The sequence below is a fragment of the Periplaneta americana genome, chromosome 15 (genome assembly GCF_040183065.1).
Source record: "Periplaneta americana isolate PAMFEO1 chromosome 15, P.americana_PAMFEO1_priV1, whole genome shotgun sequence".
In the NCBI taxonomy this organism is placed as follows: domain Eukaryota; kingdom Metazoa; phylum Arthropoda; class Insecta; order Blattodea; family Blattidae; genus Periplaneta; species Periplaneta americana.
Genome location: NC_091131.1, coordinates 7,592,953 through 7,615,064, shown reverse-complemented (window position 1 = coordinate 7,615,064; position 22,112 = coordinate 7,592,953). Strand labels below are relative to the sequence as shown.

The 22,112-nt window shown below is 36.5% G+C and overlaps 1 protein-coding gene and 1 non-coding gene across 3 annotated transcripts in view; both read left to right on the top strand.

Moving 5' to 3' along the window:
* Positions 1-22,112, top strand: part of LOC138714606 (collagen alpha-5(IV) chain-like) — a 291,605-nt gene that overhangs the window by 105,946 nt on the left and 163,547 nt on the right. The gene's annotated exons all lie outside the window — the stretch shown is intronic.
* TRNAY-AUA (transfer RNA tyrosine (anticodon AUA)) lies at positions 14,951-15,022 on the top strand. The gene has a single exon. It is a non-coding gene; the product is annotated as a tRNA-Tyr (tRNA).

Genomic DNA, 22,112 nt, shown 5'->3' with positions numbered 1-22,112 from the left:
GATCGTCCTGAATAATAAACATCCCAGTTTATCGAGAGTTTACTGCAGGCGTAAACTTCGTAGACTCCTACAACTACTGCATATAATCTAAGCTAACACAGCTCGCTGTCGAGGTTGCATATGTTTTTATTAATTTTTCTTTTTCCTCTTCCAAAATGAAACTATAGTCAACAATTCCTTACTTGAAGTAGTTACTTTTATTTAATAGGTAGCACTTTCGAGGCCCAATTTTATTACTTATATTTTTTAAGTTGTAAAGCATATATTCAGAATATTTCGGGACCTGATTGAAGACAAAACGTTTTCCCCGGTTTTTACATATAGGAACATAACAATTTGGCATTTTGAGTTGTTTTTAAGAGTATTTAATATACTAATACACTACGTATATCCTCAATGTTTATATACCGAAAAACAAATGCACACGCAAAGCGCATCCCTCATAGTACACGTGCGCTATCTGTTGGTGCTAGTTCAGGATATCCCTATTGACATGCCTGGGATAGAAGGTCAAGATTTGGAACTTAGCAGCAGAAATGAATGACTCTCGGGTCGTCTTTCATATGCAGATTTCAGACTGCACACTGGCAGTGACTGGTCTCTTCCCACTTATCCCTGTCTACAGCCTTGCGAAGTATTTTGGCTGCTGTCGCTGTGACCTCACCACCCACTGTTGCGGATAAAGGAAGCTGCTAGTAGATAATGGAAACATTTCACTCGCCAGTGATGTTAAGCTTAAAACTTATCATCGACTTCGAGAAATGCTCAACTGCTAAACACGTTTTCGGCATGGAGAGACGGATCGAAAATTGATATTTCCAGTACTCCCACCTACAAATAGCTGTTCCCACACACCCACGAGGACTGCAGTACTGGATCAGGGCTACCACTCCTGCCCGTGTGCACCATTCTCGATTAAAATTTGACCATGGTTAAGTCGGCACTTGACCATCTTCAACGCCAATTTGCGGAGTATCAATCTCGATCAAAGTTAAACAAGCGAGTTGATGATGATCAAATTTGACCACGGGTGTGGGACCGATTATCTTGAATTGAACATGGGCAAGTCGAGAAAACCAAAATGGCGGCACGATTTGACGTGCTTGATAGAATTGAAGATGAAATTATGTATCTTGAACACGTAAATCACTGCGGAAATAACAGAATTGGTGTTATTGTAGAAAGAGTAAGTTTGTAGATGAATAATAAAAATGTTCTTTTCTTTCTCAAAATAGACTAATGTTTTATATATGTTTCTGCTTTGGAAGATCGGGACTTTACTTGGGGACAAAATATTATTTAGGCCTAACTGTCCAATTTTGTTGACATAATAATAAAGTACTTATTCTATGCCGGTAATAATATAGCAAAACTAAATGACCATTTTGTAAAATGCGAGATTATCACTTATTAGCTATAGATTTGCCGTTTGAAACTATTAGGACCTACATGACGTTTTGGACAATTAGGCTATTTACGCTTGAATTAAGAGAAATTACACGGATACCTTCCTTTCCCTCTTACTCCAAAATTCCAACTTTGTGAACACAAAATAAATTGGCACTAAAAACTTCCTTTTCGTATACATGATGATGCGTATTCGACATACACACCCAGGTGGCCCGGGTTCGATTCCCGGTCGGGGCAAGTTACCTGGTTGAGGGTTTTCCCGGAGTTTTCCCTCAACCCAATATGAGCAAATGCTGGGTAACTTTCGGTGCTGGACCCCGGACTCATTTCACCGGCATTATCACCTTCATCTCATTCAGACGCTAAATAACCAAAGATGTTGATAAATCGTCGTAAAATAACCTAATAAAAAAAAACAAGACATACACAGACGAATTGCTTTTTTTTTTTTTTTTTTTTTAACAATTGTTAGCGAGGTATCCGTATACTGAAATTTTCACAAATAAGTTATTGGCACTGAAATGTGTCTTTTCGTAAGCAAGATGATGAGCATTCGACAAACACACAAAAATCTGCTCTTTTTAGTAGCCTATTTCAAGATAATTGTCAGTGAGGTATCCGTATACTGAAATTTTCCCAATTATTATCAATAATATGAAATAACCACTGTATAAATTACGTTACAAATTATGTGAAATTATGTAAACACGTATAACTCATGTTGAATTATGAGGTTAAATCCAACCAGAGAACTTTCGTCAGTACTTTTATTCTCTAATATGGATGCAGAATTGCTGACGCGTTCTAAAAGAATTCCCACTTCGAACTGTGAGAAGTTCGGTGTGCTCTTTTCTTTTTTTCTTCCATGATTATTGGAACTTGTTATTTGAAAACTGCGAGGATGTTTGAAATAGTCCGACAAACAAAAACGAAGCGATAATTGACAGAGTGCGTTCGTTCGCTGTTTTATACGCGGTAACCTAGCGCTCGGATGATTCTTCTCAAGCGAGCGTACCGTCAGCTGACGGTACTGAGTTGATCGAGGGAAAATGTCGGTGCACCGCGTCTGTAACTTGATCATTGTCAAGAATTAACCATGTGTCCGTGATTGCTGATAAACGGGCTAGATGATCGAGAATGGTGCACACGGCCATCCCTCACTCAGCAGCAGCCCTGAAGAGAAGAGAGGAGACCATAGTTACGGGGTTTAAACATAGTCTACTGTATACAGTCGCGAAGCTCAATATGTAGTAAAAATGCAAACATGGGTAGTTGCCCACCACTAGGATCGCTACTATCGCCTCATCATCGCAGATCTTTCTCCTAGTAGACGACAAAATATGTTACACTTTCGTTGTGTTCTTTTGGAAAAATTAACACCTTCATTCCATTATTGAAATATTAAATTCATAAAGTAAATTTATTATTTTAATGAAGTATATTAAATTCCACCATAAACTCGAAGATACCTGCAAGAAATAGGTTAATATTATTTTTGTTTGTGCAAAACGAACTGAAATTTACTATAATCGCTTCACTCATTCAAGATTATAGCGATAATTAACTATGAAACCAATAAATATTAATTTTCATTTCCCTTTACAACAATAATAATGGAAATATGAATTAATGGAGTAACTTACGTGTAATGGTACTTGTAGTGTAGGCTTACGTAGTTAACAAAGTGGAATGAGGTTAAGGAATAATAATCACACCAGAATTGGAAATAAAACGTGATCAATAAATTTTATTGTAACAGGCTTTTTCTACGTCTCTAGTAAAGCAACAAATAAAAGTAACAACAAAATTAACAGCTTTAATTAAAAACATATCCTTTGAAAAAAAAAAAGTAGGCCTAAGCAATAATAATCCCACCAGAATTGAAAATAAAACGTGATCAATAAATTTCATTAATACAAACTTAATTTTTCTACGTCTCTAGTAAAATATTATTCCAATTATTGTATTTTAGCCATTAACATTTTAATTACAACCAATAACAAACATTTCACAAGCATCAATGTGAAATACGCAACGAGCTAGCACTCGATGGAAATACGACACAGTCCAAAGTCGACCGTGGACAGTCTATTGTTTCTAGTTGCTAACCGTTTGGAGCGCTTTATCACGAGATTTGCAAAAAAATCACCTCAAGCTTCGCGACTGTATATAGTAGACTGTGGTTTAAATGTAACTACAACGTGTGTTATTCTACTACGCGTGAGTTAAGAAAAAAGCTATCGTGGCCTTGACTGACATACTGATCTCCGAACTGTGGTGGGTTGGGATTATCATGTGTGTTCAACTCATACCCTTGCCGCAATGTGCAGGGCAAAGGCTAATTATGCGGATGATATTAACATATTGATATTTTTACAGCAATCAAATTATTAGGTTACAAAGTGTACACTTTTCTGTATCAACATGTTGTAAATCAGTGCTCCTAGCGGTGATTATTTAAATCAATGCTTTAACTACAAAGTACGCCAGATCTCTGCATTATTTTTTGTTCACCAGTTTCGTTATATTAGGCTGTACTGTGCATCTGTCAATTTAGAGCGATCGTCGCTCTTAATGAAGTTCATTTTCTAGAATGTTTGCTCTCATAGTAGGCTATGTAGAACTAAACACAGAACTGTACACGCTTTATGATTGTTTTGAATACAGAAGTAGGGGAGTAGTAGGTACAGTGAGACACAAAATATTAAGACAAATGTATGCAAGTGATAATTCAAGGATTTTTAAAATCAAGTGCAATAGAAATAGACATTAAAACATGGAGTACAATAATACATAAACGAAAATGTTAATAGATAAAGGATATAATATACAATACGTGTTTGTCAAAAAAAAATGCAAATGTCTCACTGTTCCCATTCAGGAGGGTAGTGAGACACCACAGTGTCTATTAACGGACATTGAAATGATTTACATTTATTTCAAAAGAAAAAAACTTGCTGTCTCTTTATCTTGACATGGTCTGTAGGCTTATTTAGAATCATTCTGATGTCTGACTTCGAAACCATTGAAACATCTGAATCATTTGGAAAAGTGAATTTTCCATGGCATTTCAAACTTTTGCGAAAAAATGAAATGAATTTTTGGTGACAACAAAGCTTATAATTATAAGAATTTAATTTAATTCTTTATTATTTTTTAACATTTTCTTAAATTTTGTGAATAATTTTTTATTTATGAAACCATTAAAATGTAATGTATCCATTATTTTAAGCTACAGTTCCTAAATTGATTACTAGTATGTTCATTTTTAATGTTAGTTACCGGTAAATGTCATATAATTACAGTTTGTTTTTGCAAATCATTGGTACATGGGAACAGTGAGACGTCTCAGTGTGCCCTTCAATGGCATGTCTCACTGTTCCCTTTACGCATAGTTAATTTAAAAATGACGCCATCACTTCAAAATTAAAACAAGAAAGACGAAACTTTGCCAAACATATTCTCAAATACCATAGTATTAGGTAACAAAACATTCATATTTATATCTCATTTGTATATCCAATATAACCTTCATTAAACACAAGCTAAAATTTTACTTCTAGAGTGAAAAATTACGAATTATTTTTTCATCACTGAACTTTATAACTAGAATCAAATCGAGTATGAAAATACTGTTACTTTACTCATGCAACATACAACTCCACTGTTACCAACATCTCAGCATCAAAATTTACCATCTAATAAAAAATGTCTCACTGTTCTCCCTGTCTTACTGTACCCCCTTCTCCCCTATTCATTTTCCCATTGCTCATTATACTGGTATTTTCCGAACGACATTGCGTCGAATTTCACCACTAGACATTGAATACAAATCCGCTCTACCTTGTCATGTGAATGTCCCGTGGACCTACCTACCTACCTACCCATCCATCCATCCATCCATCCATCCATCCATCCATCGATCCATCCATCCATTCATCCAGCCATCGGTCTCTCTGGCTGTCTATCTGTAGGTCTGCCTGCCTGCCTCCGTTCATTCATTCATTCATTCATTCATTCATTCATTCATTCATTCATTCATTCATTCATTCATTCATTCTGTCTCTTTGTCTGCTGCCTGCCTGTCTTATGCTGTCTGCCCTCTCTTTCACCCTCTCTCCCTCTGCCTTTCTCTTGACCACCGCTCTTTCTGTCTCCCTGTATATTCACACAAAACTGGCTTTCATATGTATGACTTTACGTCCGCGTATAATTTTCCCCAAGAAATCGCAGTCTAATGTTATCATACAGGGACATAACTTTATTTTTACCAACATTTTTAACAATAACCTGGCTATACTCGGAAACACTGTTGCCCCCTTCCATTACAGGAGTTTGATGTTACTAGTGCAATATGTAAACAAATCATTTTACTGGGTATAGGAGGAGAGAAAAGTAGTGTATCCATTTATGTTGTAGGGAAATACGATATTACGATTTTCACTTTGATCATCACTTTTACGGAATTCATCAAAATACAGTAGAGTAGTAACATTTTTTTTTTCAAAAACTCAACATTTCAGGCGGCTATGTTCGTTATGTAATGTCTACTTTATTTAGCATATTAATTATTGGTGTTAACATACAATATAGAGAGTCCACACCTGTTGAGTAACGGTCAGCGCGTCTGGCCGCGAAACCAGGTGGCCCGGGTTCGATTCCCGGTCGGGGCAAGTTACCTGGTTGAGGGTTTTTTCCCGGGGTTTTCCCTCAACCCAATACGTGCAAATGCTGGGTAACTTTCGGTGCTGGACCCTGGACTCATTTCACCGGCATTATCACCTTCATTTCATTCAGACGCTAAATAACCTAGATGTTGATACAGCGTCGTAAAATAACCCAATAAAATAAAAAAAAATACAATATAGGGAGTGCATTTAAATTGAAGGGCTCATAAGTAAAGGGCTGTAAGTGCACTTAAGTTACTTTTGAGAAAATGGGGTTTAAATATTTAAGCTTTCGTAAAATCGGTGAAATTTTTATTTAAATTTTAATGTGTGATGCGATTAAAATATCCCTTTGCCACTAAAGTTTTAGATACTTTTGCTTACACTGGACGCACTTAACTCATGTTATTACAAATGTCACTAGCATTCCTTTGCTTCTAGCCACCTCAATTCAAAAAAAGCTAATCTGAATTTTTAAACAAGTTGCTGAAAATGGTTGCCGTTCATTACAATGCAGGCTTCAATTCAGCGCGCATATTATTAAAAACATTTTGAAGCATATTCTCTGAAATTGAATTTATCGTTTCTTGAATATAATTTTTAGTACGATATTATTAATATAGGTTCTTTCTTCTATAGAAAACGCAATCATATTCATGAAACACACTATACACTGCAGTGTTTACTTCACTGCTTGAAGACTTCGAATGCAACAGCGGCCGTAAGTTTGTGTGTCTGACGGGAGCAAGGACATTAGTGAAGGTGTGGGAGTGAAGTACATTCAGAAATGCAGGTACAATAAAAATGCAAGTAAAAATAAAATGATGTCCCTGTATTTACTCGAGTTGGATAATTCTTACTGGCCTTATGTGTATGATTAAGCAATTGAACATTCATTATGCATGCAGTCAGGTGGAGATTATGTTCTCACATTAGTTGGACACTAGCTGTTTAATAGCGCCACACCCACGCTGCAGTGCTGCGGTGTGGGATAACGCACTGATGTGTGCGTGTGGAAGCTGACTCGTCCTTTTCCACCAGGAGTTAGGTCCCTCGATCCCTTCCTGTGGAGGCAAGACACCAGCGTTGCCAGTCATGCAATAAATTATCGCGTTTTGCGATAATTTTCAATTTTCGTTAAAGATATCATTCCTCGTAATTCATTCCACTTTGCTTGCATAGGAAGAAAATATCACATTAGTGAAACATTTGAGTTTATTGTATTCATTTGGTACTCACAGGATAAACGTTTTAAATCTGTCCCGCTCTATGTCAAGATTCTCGAGGGACAGCCCGGATTTTTCCCCATCCAGCAGCCTAAGCTTGCATAATAGTTTGCCAATCTGTTAATCAACAGTAATCTCACTAGAGGTTTTGATTTATCTAGAGAAAATCAAAACTCGAGTGGGATTTAATTGACTATTACACGATTAGAAGAAAGTATATAAAGATTAGAAGTAACAAAGTACTCCAATACAATAAAATATTAATTGGCATACGAGAATACAACAGTCTTCAAATGTATTATTGTACCATCTCAACATTAAGCTAGATGGCAGTAGTGTTTTATGATTACGTTTTCTTTTTATCAGTTGTGCCAACTATGGAATCTTCATTCAACTCTTTGGACGGTTACTAGTCAAGAAGGCTTTGTTGATTCAATTTCATTTTTATTAAAACATTTGCATTCTACTTCAATTATCCGGATCTCAGTAATCAACGTCACTTGACAGATGATTTTCAATAAATCTTAGTATTAAACAATCTCTGATACGTGACTATCCATAATATCATATAGCAGAAGCTATAACAAACATAACCTAAATAATATAAACAGGTGTTAGACAAGTTTTAATTAGGGATGATGAAATAAACAAGAAACATTTTAATTAACGTTGATGAAATAAAAAATAAACATGAATAATTTAAAAAGAAAGAATTATTGAAAGTACAGTTTAAAAATTTGAATGTTTTAGTGGTTGGTGGTTCAGTTGATGTTATATTGGACGTGTGCGTAAAAGAAGTGAACTCGTTGATGTACATGGTGTATCCCTCAACTTATTGAGGATTTCCGAATGGTACTCTTCATATATGACCAGTGATCTTTATTAATTCTTGTTCTTGAATGCCATTGGGAGTCATATTTGAAAGTGCTGTGCATCGACTGGAGTGGTTTGTAATTTTCTGTTTTTTTTTTTGACCGTCAATTATTTTTTATATAAGTATATATATATATATATATATATATATATATATATATATATATATATGAGTAGCTTAATATCAAAGGCGGACATCTGACCTTCATATGAAATTTAGATAATGTGGATTCTTATACACTTTTTCATGCTTTTTTCGGTTATGGTGAAACTATATACAAACTCTAACACTACATTTATAAAAGTAAATTGTTTTAAAATACTACAAAGAACACCGTGAAACAAAAACGTGCCTCTAGATCAAAACTATGGAGACGACAGATGTCCGTCTTTGATATTAAACTACTCATATATATATATATATATATATATATATATATATATATATATATATAAGGTCCTATTTTAAATAATCAATTATTGATAAATAGATTTAACAAGTATATATATATATTTATATAAGTAATATATATATATATATATCAATAATTTAGATTTATATTAATATAAATCATATATATATATATATATATATATATATATACCTCTATCTTTCAACAATAATGCTGTATTATATATAAATTAATTATTATAATATAAATAAACCTATTTTTTGGTATATTAATATAAATCTAAATTATTGATATATATATATATATATATATATATATATTACTTATATAAATATATATATACTTGTTAAATCTATTTATCAATAATTGATTATTTAAAATAGGACCTTATATATATATATATACTTATATAAAAATAATTGTCCAGACCAGTGCAGTTTGAAATGTTGGCGAACAAAGAAATAAATGCTAGGGTAGTGATAAAAATAAACAAATGCTAGGGACGCGATAAAATTAAACAAATGCTAGGGACGCGATAAAATTGTGCGATAAGCAGCCATGATTGGTTGAAAGACGTCCTTTCGTACCGTTTTATTGGTCAAAAGTAGTGTGACGTAGTAAAACTGTAATAGTCACAATAATCTGTTCGTGACTGCCATTGATGCTATTTGTGTGCGGAAAGAATTGAAAGTTTATTAGTTTATTTAGTTATTGTGTAGGCTATAGTTTTGATAGTATGACTTTTTATTATTAATATTGCATGTTTGTCTACCACAAACTCCTTCGTGACTTCGACGGGGATCGAACCCGGTTCGCCACGGTGGAAGGCAGATTTTGAATGCCCTAACATTCGACTCACCGTGTGCCTCGCCCCCAGACGTATTTACAGTAAAGGAATCGATCCGAATGGCATGTTGTCTTACCATCTCTGAGTGTGTAAGTTTGGCCGTGTGCGTAGAAAGCGAATCGTACGTTGAGTGGCGTAATCACTCGTAGCACTGCGTCCTGTGTGGCGATGGCGAACCAACCCAAAAAGGCCAGCCCCGCATCCGAGCAGGGCGCGGTCCAGCATTCGGACAGGTTTCCAAGGAAGTGCGGGGATCGCAGATATGTAACACGAACCACTTCCAACAAGAGTGCAGCTTTGCTATGGGTTAAGAAAAAGTATCCAGACGCACCGCCTGACCTGAAATTCAGTTAGATAATATGACACAAGTTTTGTTTGAATTTCATTCCTCCTCATATTGATCTATTTGATCATTATTCGAAAATATAGGCTGTTCCATCCATTTCATTGCATGATTTACTTTATATCAGCTAGTTTTTTACTCCGATATACCGCTTTCAAATTGTACAGAAGGGATCTCAGAAATGTATCAAATGTGATAGTTGCTTCTGAATTCTTTGAACAAGTTTGCCAAAACATGCTGCAACGGTTTTGGTAGCCCAAGTTGCAAACACTCATCAAGAATTTGAAGTCCCAACCCATTCCTTTCAACAAACAAATTGAAGTCATTGTTGAAAAATCTGGCTCATATAGAACGACTTACTTACTTACGTACTTACAAATGGCTTTTAAGGAACCCGAAGGTTCATTGCCGCCCTCACATAAGCCCGCCAGCGGTCCCTATCCTGTGCAAGATTAATCCAGTCTCTATCATCATACCCCACCTCCCTCAAATCCATTTTAATATTATCCTCCCATCTACGTCTCGGCCTCCCTAAAGGTCTTTTTCCCTCCGGTCTCCCAACTAACACTCTATATGCATTTCTGGATTCGCCCATACGTGCTACATGCCCTGCCCATCTCAAACGTCTGGATTTTATGTTCCTAATTATGTCAGATGAAGAATACAATGCGTGCAGTTCTGTGTTGTGTAACTTTCTCCATTCTTCTGTAACTTCATCCCGCTTAGCCCCAAATATTTTCCTAAGCACCTTATTCTCAAACACCCTGAACCTATGTTCCTCTCTCAGAGTGAGAGTCCAAGTTTCACAACCATACAGAACAACCGGTAATATAACTGTTTTATAAATTCTAACTTTCAGATTTTTGGACAGCAGACTGGATGATAAGAGCTTCTCAACCGAATAAGAACACGCATTTCCCATATTTATTCTGCGTTTAATTTCCTCCCGAGTGTCATTTATATTTGTTACTGTTGCTCCAAGATATTTGAATTTTTCCACCTCTTCGAAGGATAAATCTCCAATTTTTATATTTCCATTTCGTACAATATTCTGGTCACGAGACATAATCATATACTTTGTCTTTTCGGCATTTACTTCCAAACCGATCGCTCTACTTGCTTCAAGTAAAATTTCCGTGTTTTCCCTTATCGTTTGTGTATTTTCTCCTAACATATTCACGTCATCCGCATAGACAAGAAGCTGATGTAACCCGTCCAATTCCAAACCCTGCCTGTTATACTGAACTTTCCTAATGGCGTATTCTAGCGCGAAGTTAAAAAGTAAAGGTGATAGTGCATCTCCCTGCTTTAGCCCGCAGTGAATTGGAAAAGCATCAGATAGAAACTGACCTATACGGACTCTGCTGTTTGTTTCACTGAGACACAGTTTAATTAATCGAACTAGTTTCTTGGGAATACCAAATTCAATAAGAATATCATATAATACTTCCCTCTTAACCGAGTCATATGCCTTTTTGAAATCTATGAATAACTGATGTACTGTACCCTTATACTCCCATTTTTTCTCCATTATCTGTCGAATACAAAAAATCTGATCAATAGTCGATCTATTACGCCGAAAACCACACTGATGATCCCCAATAATTTCATCTACGTACGGAGTTAATCTTCTCGAAAGAATATTGGACAAAATTTTGTACGACGTCAACAAAACTGATACATATAGAACGACTTTAATAATAATAATAATAATAATAATAATAATAATAATAATTATTATTATTATTATTATTATTAATATTCATTAATCTTGCTCAGGATAGGGACCAATGGCGGGCTTATGTGAGGGCGGCAATGAACCTACGGGTTCCTTAAAAGCCAGTAAGTAAGTAAGACAGGGATTAATGAATTAAAAATAGCTGCTGCATGTGGAATGCAGGGCATGTAGCACGTATGGGCGAATCCAGAAATGCATATAGAGTGTTAGTTGGGAGACCGGAGGGAAAAAGATCTTTGGGGAGGCCGAGACGTAGATGGGAGGATAATATTAAAATGGATTTGAGGGAGGTGGGATATGATGATAGAGACTGGATTAATCTTGCACAGGATAGGGACCGATGGCGGGCTTATGTGAGGGCGGCAATGAACCTTCGGGTTCCTTAAAAGCCATTTGTAAGTAAGTAAGTAATAATAATAATAATAATAATAATAATAATAATAATAGTAATAATATCTGCTCTGTGGTCCCCTACAGGGTCGCGTCCCCTGGTTGAGAATCACTGTCTTAGACCAAGAAGCTACGGCATGGGACACTTAAACCGTAATTACAATGTATAAATTATATATTCTTCACTTGACATAATTAGGAATATTAAATCTAGGCGTTTGAGATGGGCAGGGCATGTAGCACATATGAGGGATCCAGAAATGCATACAGACCTTCGGGGAGGCCGAGACGTAGATGGGAGGATAATGTTAAAATGGATTTGAGGGAGGTGGGATGTGATGGTAGAGACTTCATTAATCTTGCTCAGGATAGGGACCAATGGCGGGCTTCTGTGAGGGCGGCAATGAACCTCCGGGTTCCTTAAAAGCCAGTAAGTAAGTAAGTAAGTAAGTAAGTAAGAGAGGGATTAATGAATTAAAAATTTACTACTGCATGTGGAATGTTGGGAAAGTCTTTTGTATAGAATCACGAAAACGAAATTCATCTAATTTGGCGTTCAGTAAATTATTATATGTCTATATGACTTTCGAATGATAGTAAAAAAAAATAAATTACAAACGTAATTTAATTACTGGTGTTATCCGTAATGTATGCAGTTTTGGAGGAAATTGCTAGGGAGTGGAAAACATGGAGCGAAGTGAAGAAGTTGGCTACCAATAGGGTCCGATGGAGGCACTTTGTGAATGCCCTATGCTCCTCATGAGGAGATGCAGGAGTTTGATTGATTGATTGATCCGTAATGTACGGTGATAGAACAACTGAATAATTATTGCGAAGCGTGTAGAACAAGTATTGATAATGTATACAGAATGAAACCTAAGTAATGTTATTAATTTCAGAATTTTTCGTTCTGGAAATGAATTTTTCGGTGTTACATTTGTTCGGATCAAATTTGTACACATTTGGAGGACAAAACTAAATTTCTTTCAACCATTTATTATCATAATTCACTGTTCTCTTAAATTGACTGAGCATTAATTACTTACTTACTTACTGGCTTTTAAGGAACCCGGAGGTCCATGCCGCCCTCACATAAGCCCGCCATTGGTCCCTATCCTGAGCAAGATCAATCCAGTTTCTGTCATCATATCCCACCTCCCTCAAATCCATTTTAATATTATCTTCCTATCTACGTCTCGGCCTCCCCAAAAGTCTTTTTCCTTCCGGCTTCCCAACTAACACTCTATATGCATTTCTGGATTCGCCCATACGTGCTACATGTCCTGCCCACCTCAAACGTCTGGATTTAATGTTCCTAATTATGTCAGGTGAAGAATACAATGCGTGCAGTTCTGTATTGTGTAACTTTCTCCATTCTCCTGTAACTTCATCCCTCTTAACCCCAAATATTTTCCTAAACACCTTATTCTCAAACACCCTTAACCTATGTTCCTCTCTCAAAGTGAGAGTCCAAGTTTCACAACCATACAAAACAAACGGTAATACAACTGTTTTATAAATTCTAACTTTCAGATTTTTTGACAGCAGACTGGATGATAAAAGCTTCCCAGATTTATTCTGTGTTTAATTTCCTCCCCAGTATCATTTATATTTGTTACTGTTGCTCCCAGGTATTTGAATTTTCCACCTCTTCAAAAGATAAATCTCCAATTTTTATATTTCCATTTCGTAGAATATTCTCGTCACGAGATATAATCATATACTTTGTGTTTGACTGAGCATTTTGGGAATTAAATCAAAACGCGCTATGAAATGTTTCATATAAAACAATTTTTATCTCGGAAAGGAAGCGAATACGAGCAAAATTGTATGGAACGTTTTTGTTTGAAATGTCTTAAAGAATAACCTCCTGAAATTTTATTAATGACATTACTGACGATTCATTCTGTACCTTTTTCTTTCTTTCTTTTTTTTTTTTTTTTAAGATTTCCCGGTAGATATATGAGGCTCATCTCCACTGGTTTGTGAAACTAGGACTGTGCTGACTTCATCCTTATGTATTGTTGTCCCTGGATAGGCCACTTCATTTTTCCGTTTTCCATTCTCCTATCACGTCATCGATGTAAATATTAACAGCGTGGGGGAAATGACGTTCTTGTTTTCCTTATTCGTTTGTGAGTCTTATGAATGTTTTCTTCTGAATCTATTCCTATTTTTGTACGACACGTATTAAGTCCATTGGATAACTGCTTTGTTATTTAATGGTAACCATTTAACATGTTTTCTCGCCAATTAGAGGGATTCTCTCTGCCGTCTGGCTAGTCGTCTGACGCTTCCTTTACCTTGAAGTGTCATCTCCTGACCATTTTCAGTTAACACTGCTGCGCTCAAGTATCCACGTATATTTTCAGGTTTTATTTTATCTCGTTTTGTAATATATATTATTTTTAATGTACCGAAGTACATATGATATTCCCATGCAGATATTCTGCGCCATCATACGATGAAAGAGTAATGGAACGGAGAAAAATTCTCTCCGGCGCCGGGATTTGAACCCGGGTTTTCAGCTCTACGTCCTGACGCTTTATCCACTAAGCCACACCGGATACCCACCCCGGCGTCGGACAGAATCGTCTCAGATTAAGTTCCAACTCTTGGGTTCCATCTAGTGGCCGCCCTCTGCACTACATCATAGATGTCTATGAACGTAGGACTGAAGTCCACACATGTGCTGAGGTGCACTCGTTATGAGTGACTAGTTGGCCGGGATCCGACGGAATAAGCGCCGTCTTAAATCACGAAGTGATTTACGCATATCATATATTATTTCAATGTACCGAAGTACATATGATATTTCCATGCAGATATTCTGCGTCATCATACGATGAAAGTGTAATGGAACGGAGAAAAATTCTCTCCGGCGCCCGGGATTTGAACCCGGGTTTTCAGCTCTATGTGCTGATGCTTTATCCACTAAGCCACACCGGATACCCACCCCGGCGTCGGACAGAATCATCTGAGATTAGGGAACCCAAGAGTTGGAACTTAATCTGAGGTGATTCTGTCCGACGCCGGGTGGGTATCCGGTGTGGCTTAGTGGATAAAGCATCAGCACATAGAGCTGAAAACCCGGGTTCAAATCCCGGCGCCGGAGAGAATTTTTCTCTGTTCCATTACTCTTTCATCGTTTTGTAATGCCTAGAATTTGACTATAATTATATGTGTACAAAACGCCTTTGCTTTTCATAAAATAAATAAATTTTAAATTTTCATTAACGTTTTCGATACTTGTGTATCATCTTCAGATGTGAAGTGTTTTATTAATATGATGAAAACCTTGCCTATTAGGTGGAACTTAATGTGGTAATTTTCGGGTCGTATTAGTGTGGTTGCTTGGACTTAACTTAGGTTGATCTATGATATACATGCTATCTCTTTTTTATTTTACGACACTTTATCAACTGCGATGGTTGTCTAGCGGCTGAACGAGATGAAGGTGATAATGCCAGCGAAATGAGTCCAGGGCCCAGGGCCGGAAGTTACCCACATTTTCCATTAATGAGTTGAGGGAAAACTCCGGAAAAAACCTCAACCAGGTAACCTGTCGCAAGCGGGATTTGAACTCGGGCCCGCTCATTTCACGGTCAGGCATGCTAACCATTAGTCCACAGCGGTTGACTATCATCTCTTTCTGTCGTATTATTTTACGTATAATAAAAAGTCTAAAAACTTTAAAACTTTTGAAACGTCACAATGTTAAAATTTGTTTGAAAAAGGGTAATATACCTTACCTTAGGGTCTATAACTAAGATAGAGGAAACGACTATGAGACGGTCGTACGACGTAGTATTATCACAGTCTAGTTTATACAGTCACGAAGCTCAATACGTAGTAAATATGCATCCATAGATAGTTGCTCACCACTAGGATCGCTAATATCGACTCATTACAGACAATGCGAAATAGTACCGGAACAGTCTATTGTTTCTAGCACCCTCACAACTCAAGCTTCGTGACTGTATATAGTATTCTGTGGTATTATATTTTTAAATAAATTTTAACATTGTGAAGTTTTTGAAGTTTTGAAGATTTACACTTTCATTATATTTAAATATTAAGTGTTATAAAGTGAATCATATTAAATGAATTATTATACTGTTCTACCACATGTTCAGTTTTGAATAGGAACCTCCGTCACTTGTTTTTATATAGATATCCATGAGGTCATCATCTCGGAGCGAGTTTAATTCTGAAGACATAGATAAACGATGTAGGCCATGTCTGTTGTTGCCATTAGGTGTTGTTCTTTTATTTTGTCAACAAATGAATGCAGCAGTGTCAGAGCAGTGTATTTTGCAATCAAATTGAATTTTTTTAAATATAAATGACACTCTGGAGGAAATTAAACGCAAAATAAATATGAGAAATGCCTATTATTATTCGGTTGAGAAGCTTTTATCATCCATTCTGTCACAACAGAGTATTACAGATTTATTCTTGAAACTTACTTCCACACAGCAGTTTTAGTTATAAAACGGTATCGTTATGCATAAATGAATGTCTAATTGCCACAATTCCAGCAACTTTCTCGGCGAAACTTCTCAAACTGTTAACAGATAAATTGAATATTTTCTTGTTCACATGAAAATTTGTACATGTTTTCAAAAAAAGGACAATTAAAAAAAATAAAATAGGCCTCTAAGTGCGAAACTCATTCATTCGTAAATTCCACAAATTATTAATTCAGTTAAATCATGTGTCATTCTTGGTTAGGCTCGGAATACAAACCTATGACGTCGTGAACGTAAAAGCAAGTGCCGGAAGCTTCCGTTCGAAATTGAATATTCTGCTTGTATAGCCGAATGCTTTCACATAATCTGTGAAGCAGATTATACAAAGAGAAGATGACGACGCGCACATTGTGGTCTTCGACTGCTGTGGATCTAACATAAGGATGCGTGTGAATGTTTGACGATGATGAAATGGATTTCCTGTTACTGCACGAAGACGCGCGGACTGGACAGCCCTGCGCAGTGATGACTTCATGTCTTGATGGGCAAGGGAAGTGACTGGTTAGAGTGGTAATGATCCGCGAGCAAGACACTTGGAAATGTCAGAGCGGGACGTGCCCGACATCTTGATGCGATCCGCCACGGGCAGGTATCGATCGGGCCCAAAACCAACAGGTGAAGAGCGATCTGTGGAATTCAATTGATTTGTTGCTTCCTTTCAGGTTTGACGTCTGAAATGTCTGTTTTAAATGTCGAAGCTCCATGTAACTGCACGAGTGGGTGTCGTTGAATGACGCATACAAATATATGAAGCAATTAAAATAGCCGCAGCATCACGTGCAGGCTTGTGGGATTATCCACGATAATATTCTTATAGCTGTGTCTCTTTATTTTGAAAGTCACTAAGTTCCCACTGTCGGGATCCCACACCCGCTCAAATCTCTCACCCCAGGAATATGAAAAGCAAAATTCAGAATAGGCCTACTTCTAATCTATTGCCAACACTCCAGCTTACTAACGGGGCCGACGACAGCGACTTGAAATATGTACAGTAGAACCTCTATTATCCGTGGTAATGAAGGGGATGGACTGAACGGTTAATCGAAAAAATCGGATAATCCGTACCATAAAATATTTTGTAATTTCCTCCGTGATCTTGTATTTGACTCGCTAGGTAGTGGATCAGAAGTTCGCTAATTTAAGACTGGTTGTCAACGACGGGTTTTTAAGGGACAAGGAAGTTCTTTATAATGACTGTCTCAGGAAAGATAGGACTAAAGGAGGTCTCATATTGTAGATTTACATACTTTTTTACACTTTATCCTTTTTTTCTTTTAAAGCGCAGTTGTAATTCCAATCTCGTATTCTCATGCGAGATGAGTCACATCTTCTCTTTCTCACACCATTCAATTATTTCCAATTTTTTCGACACTTAGCACAACACTTTTCTGTTAATACCCGTGGAAGACATTTTATATACAAGTCATATTATAGAACGGCAATTCGAACAGCAGACAATGCTGTGTAAAGTTAAAAACATAATCCTACTAATATAATATACAAAACAGTACTTCATATAAGTTATTTATTTCTGAAGAAAAAAAAAGAGCGAGAAATAGACAGTCGGATAATCCGCCAATCGGTTAATAGGGTGACGGATAATCGGGGTTCTACTGTATAGGCTATTGAAATATTCTATGAAGTGACTAGGCCTAAATCTTATGAAAAGGGTTTTCTATTTTGCAGATAGCAATGATATTATAACAGCAATTGAGGGGGAAAAAACTCTAGTTGGTAACCAATGGCTTACTAACAGTGATTCCAAAACATTTTAAAGAGACGATCCAAAAAAAAAAAAATTTTTTTTTCTTTGTTCTAAACTTGCACAATAAATTGTCTAGCCTTTATTAATCAGGTAATATTTTCGTATTTCGATTTTTATTGTAATTGTATTTGTAAATTTAATATTAATTGTAATTGTAATTATTTTAATTACATTCTTCATATTGTACGTGGTTGTAATACTCTAGTAGAGGGGAAGAGAAGGCCTAATGACCTTATCTCTACCAGGTGAAATAAATACTTAATACTTTTGAAAGAGATTTCTGTTTACGACCCCCCCCCCCCACTGCTGTAGATGGAAATGCAAAGCCGGTTGGATGCGCTGGAAAGCATTAGCCATAGCAGCACTGCAGTTTAAATGACGATCTGTCTCGTCTATCGCACCTGTGGAGAAAATGTCCACAGTTTGCTTTCGAGGAGAGGGAACAGAGATGGTCATTTGAAACCGAGCGTCACTCCCTTAAGCATGGGTGCGCTGGTGTGCTAGCATTTCGTCACGCCACTCAACTGGCTTCTGGGCAGACCGTTATGCAATAATTATTTGAAATTGCTTTCTTCTCATTGAGCGCATCTCAGCGACTTGCTAGCAGGCCTTCCGATTGAACAATATAGTTCTCTCTCGCCCGCGTATAGAAGGCTGCTATCAGTGTTTATTGTATCCATTAGCTGAAAGATAACAAGATCTCATGTCGCATGTGTTTGTATACCTTACACAGCGGCGGGTCAAGCATCTTGGCGTTCAGAGTTCATAACACAGCTACTTTGAGAGCAGCTTGTTTATAGCACGAGCTACTTTGTGTGTGTGCAATCTGCAACATCGATTTGATGAGCAGAACTCAGTTTAAACTTAAATATTTTATAGCATATCAACAAGTATACAGGCTGTTCAGTCTGTCTGTGAAATCAGTGGCGGTTGATTGACTGAGGCAAGTGAGGCCGGTCACTTGGCTTAACTGAAATCAAATTTTGTGTTTTTATATAATGTATTAGTTATTTGAATGAAGCATATATCGCTGTAGAAGCATTTGAAAACTTTGTGATTTATATAGACCTATTTTGCAGTAAAATTTGTTCCTGAGGCCAGGATCGCTCGTGCCGGGTCTGGCTTGTGATGTATATAGACCTGTTTTGCAGTAAAATTTGTTCCTGAGGCCAGAATCGCTCGTGCCGGGTCTAGCTTATACATTTCATGTCCTTTCGTGGGCTTTGAGTTTACGCTTAAAACGTTGTAGCTGAGGCACAATTCTGCTGGCCTGGTCAGGTTTCACTTCTCCCATCCATGGGCCGGCCTCAAGGGTAGAGTGGGGTGGGAATAGCAGTGGTGACTTGTCTTCCTAAATAGGCCACAAATAACAAAATTCCAGCTCTTTGGCAGGCAGAGATCCACTCTATTCTCTCCCCTTATGTCTTAGTTTATGACATAAGCGAGGATGTTCTACTATTGTACTTCGTAGTATAGTGAATCTGGGCCAATGTTGTTATGTATTTCGGGAAAATATAAACAGAAACAAATGAGAGAAATAATGCTGGTGCATTTAATTCATTGTTAGAGTATCCTTTTTCGAGAAGAAATAATACTGAAAGAAAGGAAGTTTTAAATAAAGAGAGAGACTACCGAGATACTTATGACATCGTCTACAATTTTTCTGACAGATAATCTTAAAACGCGAGTTTCTATTGCATCCTGGTATGGGCCACATAAATGGTTAAGTGGTAATGTGATGCAAAATAAACTTCTCTTGGCCTTGTTTGTTGCTGTCAAAGGAAAAAAATAAAAAGAAAAGAAAGAAAGGGGAATTTCAACACATAATATGGGTTGCTTCATCACACTGAAACAATCACTGAAACTCACAGCATAACAGCTTATTTGGTGAGTGACATTATTATTTTTCATTAATAGTAATAATAATAGACTAATAATAATAATACAGTAATAATGATATTAATAATATAATAACAATAATAATTAATATCATAAACAAACATTTCCTATCGGAGGCACTTAAACTAGTTGCATCTGGCCTCACCGAGGATTTCGATCACCGGCAGCTACTGCGTGAAGTGTTTCCAATTCAATGAATAAGATCGAGAAAGTATTGAAATTATAAGTGTTATTGCCAGAGGTGGAAAAAACCGGAACTGCAGCTCATGTAATACGCCCGATCGGTATTATACCAACAGTATTATTATTATTATTATTATTATTATTATTATTATTATTGTTATTTATAATATTACGCCCCGAAGGTGGAGCGCGCAATGATTTATCGATAACACATTCCCTCTGCTATCCGATCTGTTCACAACAACTGCTTGTGTTTTTAATATTCAAACATAACAGGATCACCAGCATGTAATCACTGACCAGCTGAAGAAAAGTGACTAATATAGCTGCTTTGTCTCCGATTAAAATTAAAAGTCAGCTTTACAAAAAAGACGATTTTATATTTCAGTAATAATATAAATTATACAATATCGACAAATTCTGTAAATAACGGGTATTCATAATATCGTTCTAAATTGTTAGATTGGCAATACTTATAACGAGCTTTTTCCCATCATTCCCATTGGAACACAGCTAGCAACACTCCGAGCCAATGCGGCTAACTGACGTAGGCCTACTACAGTGATGATATACCTTGCATTATAAGAGAAACTCTCCTGGTAGTGTCTGCTTGTGAAACATTGTGTACCAGTAACATTTTAACTAGTGCTATTGATCGATCAAAATATTTAATCGATTAACTATTTGAATTTAATCGATTAGTCGAGTTTTGATCGATTTGAAAAAATGTTTTAATATACTCTAATATACAGTTATTGTTAAATTTAACTTGTGTTCGGTGATAAGCATAAGTATTAAATGTTGTATATCTGTATACATTGTATCGTTATATTACAAAACAACTATTTTAAATATTTACTAACATACCTATTTATTTACTAACATACCTATTTATTATGTCAGAACGGCACCGAGGTTCACTCAGCCTCCTATAAAATTAAGTACCGGGTCTTTCCCGGGGGTAAAAGGCGGTCAGAGCGTGGTGCCGACCACACCACCTCATTCTACTGCCGAGGTCATGGAAAGCATGGGGCTCTACCTCCATGCCCCCCAAGTGCCTTCATGGCATGTTATGGGGATACCTTTACCTTTTTTTTTTACCTATTTATTATGAGGTTTCTAATTTATTGTGTCAATTTCTCCGGGAATTTTTTGAGACAAACATAAATAACAAAAAGTATGTAGACTGACCTAGCTAATACTGATTTTAAACATGTGAGTGCATTCACATGTTCCGAATTAAGTGCCGCTCTACGTTTAGTAACAATGTTTTCTGCATCATTAAACACGAAAAAACTTTTTTTCTGTCAAGCACTTCTCCACGATCGTTCAATTTAAATCCAAACGTTTCACCGAGTTTACCTCTCAAATTCTCATATGACATAATGGAGTTTACACTTTTCACAGACCATAGAAAACTATTTTTTTTTTTCTTTATCAAACTAAACACACAACCTTCTTATACATATCTCCATCTCTTTCCGAAGTGTTTGTGCAAAGATTTTTCCTACGCTACCTGCTTTGCAGTTAGAAAATAACAGTACTATTGTGCTTTTAAGTAAGCAATTTCCGAGAGAGGAATATTGTCGGAATTTTTAGTACGAGTTTGTATTAACAAAATAATAATTAATATCAACTACAACCGATTAATTTTAATCGACTCGATTATTCGATTGAATATTTTTGATCAATTAATCTAACAACAGAAATTGACCGATTAATCGATTAGACCCCACAACACTAATTTTAACACTTAATGACGTGTCCCGCTGTAGTCTTGCTCCATGCTGACAACATAGCTAAGGAGTTTCGATGTCTAACGCCGA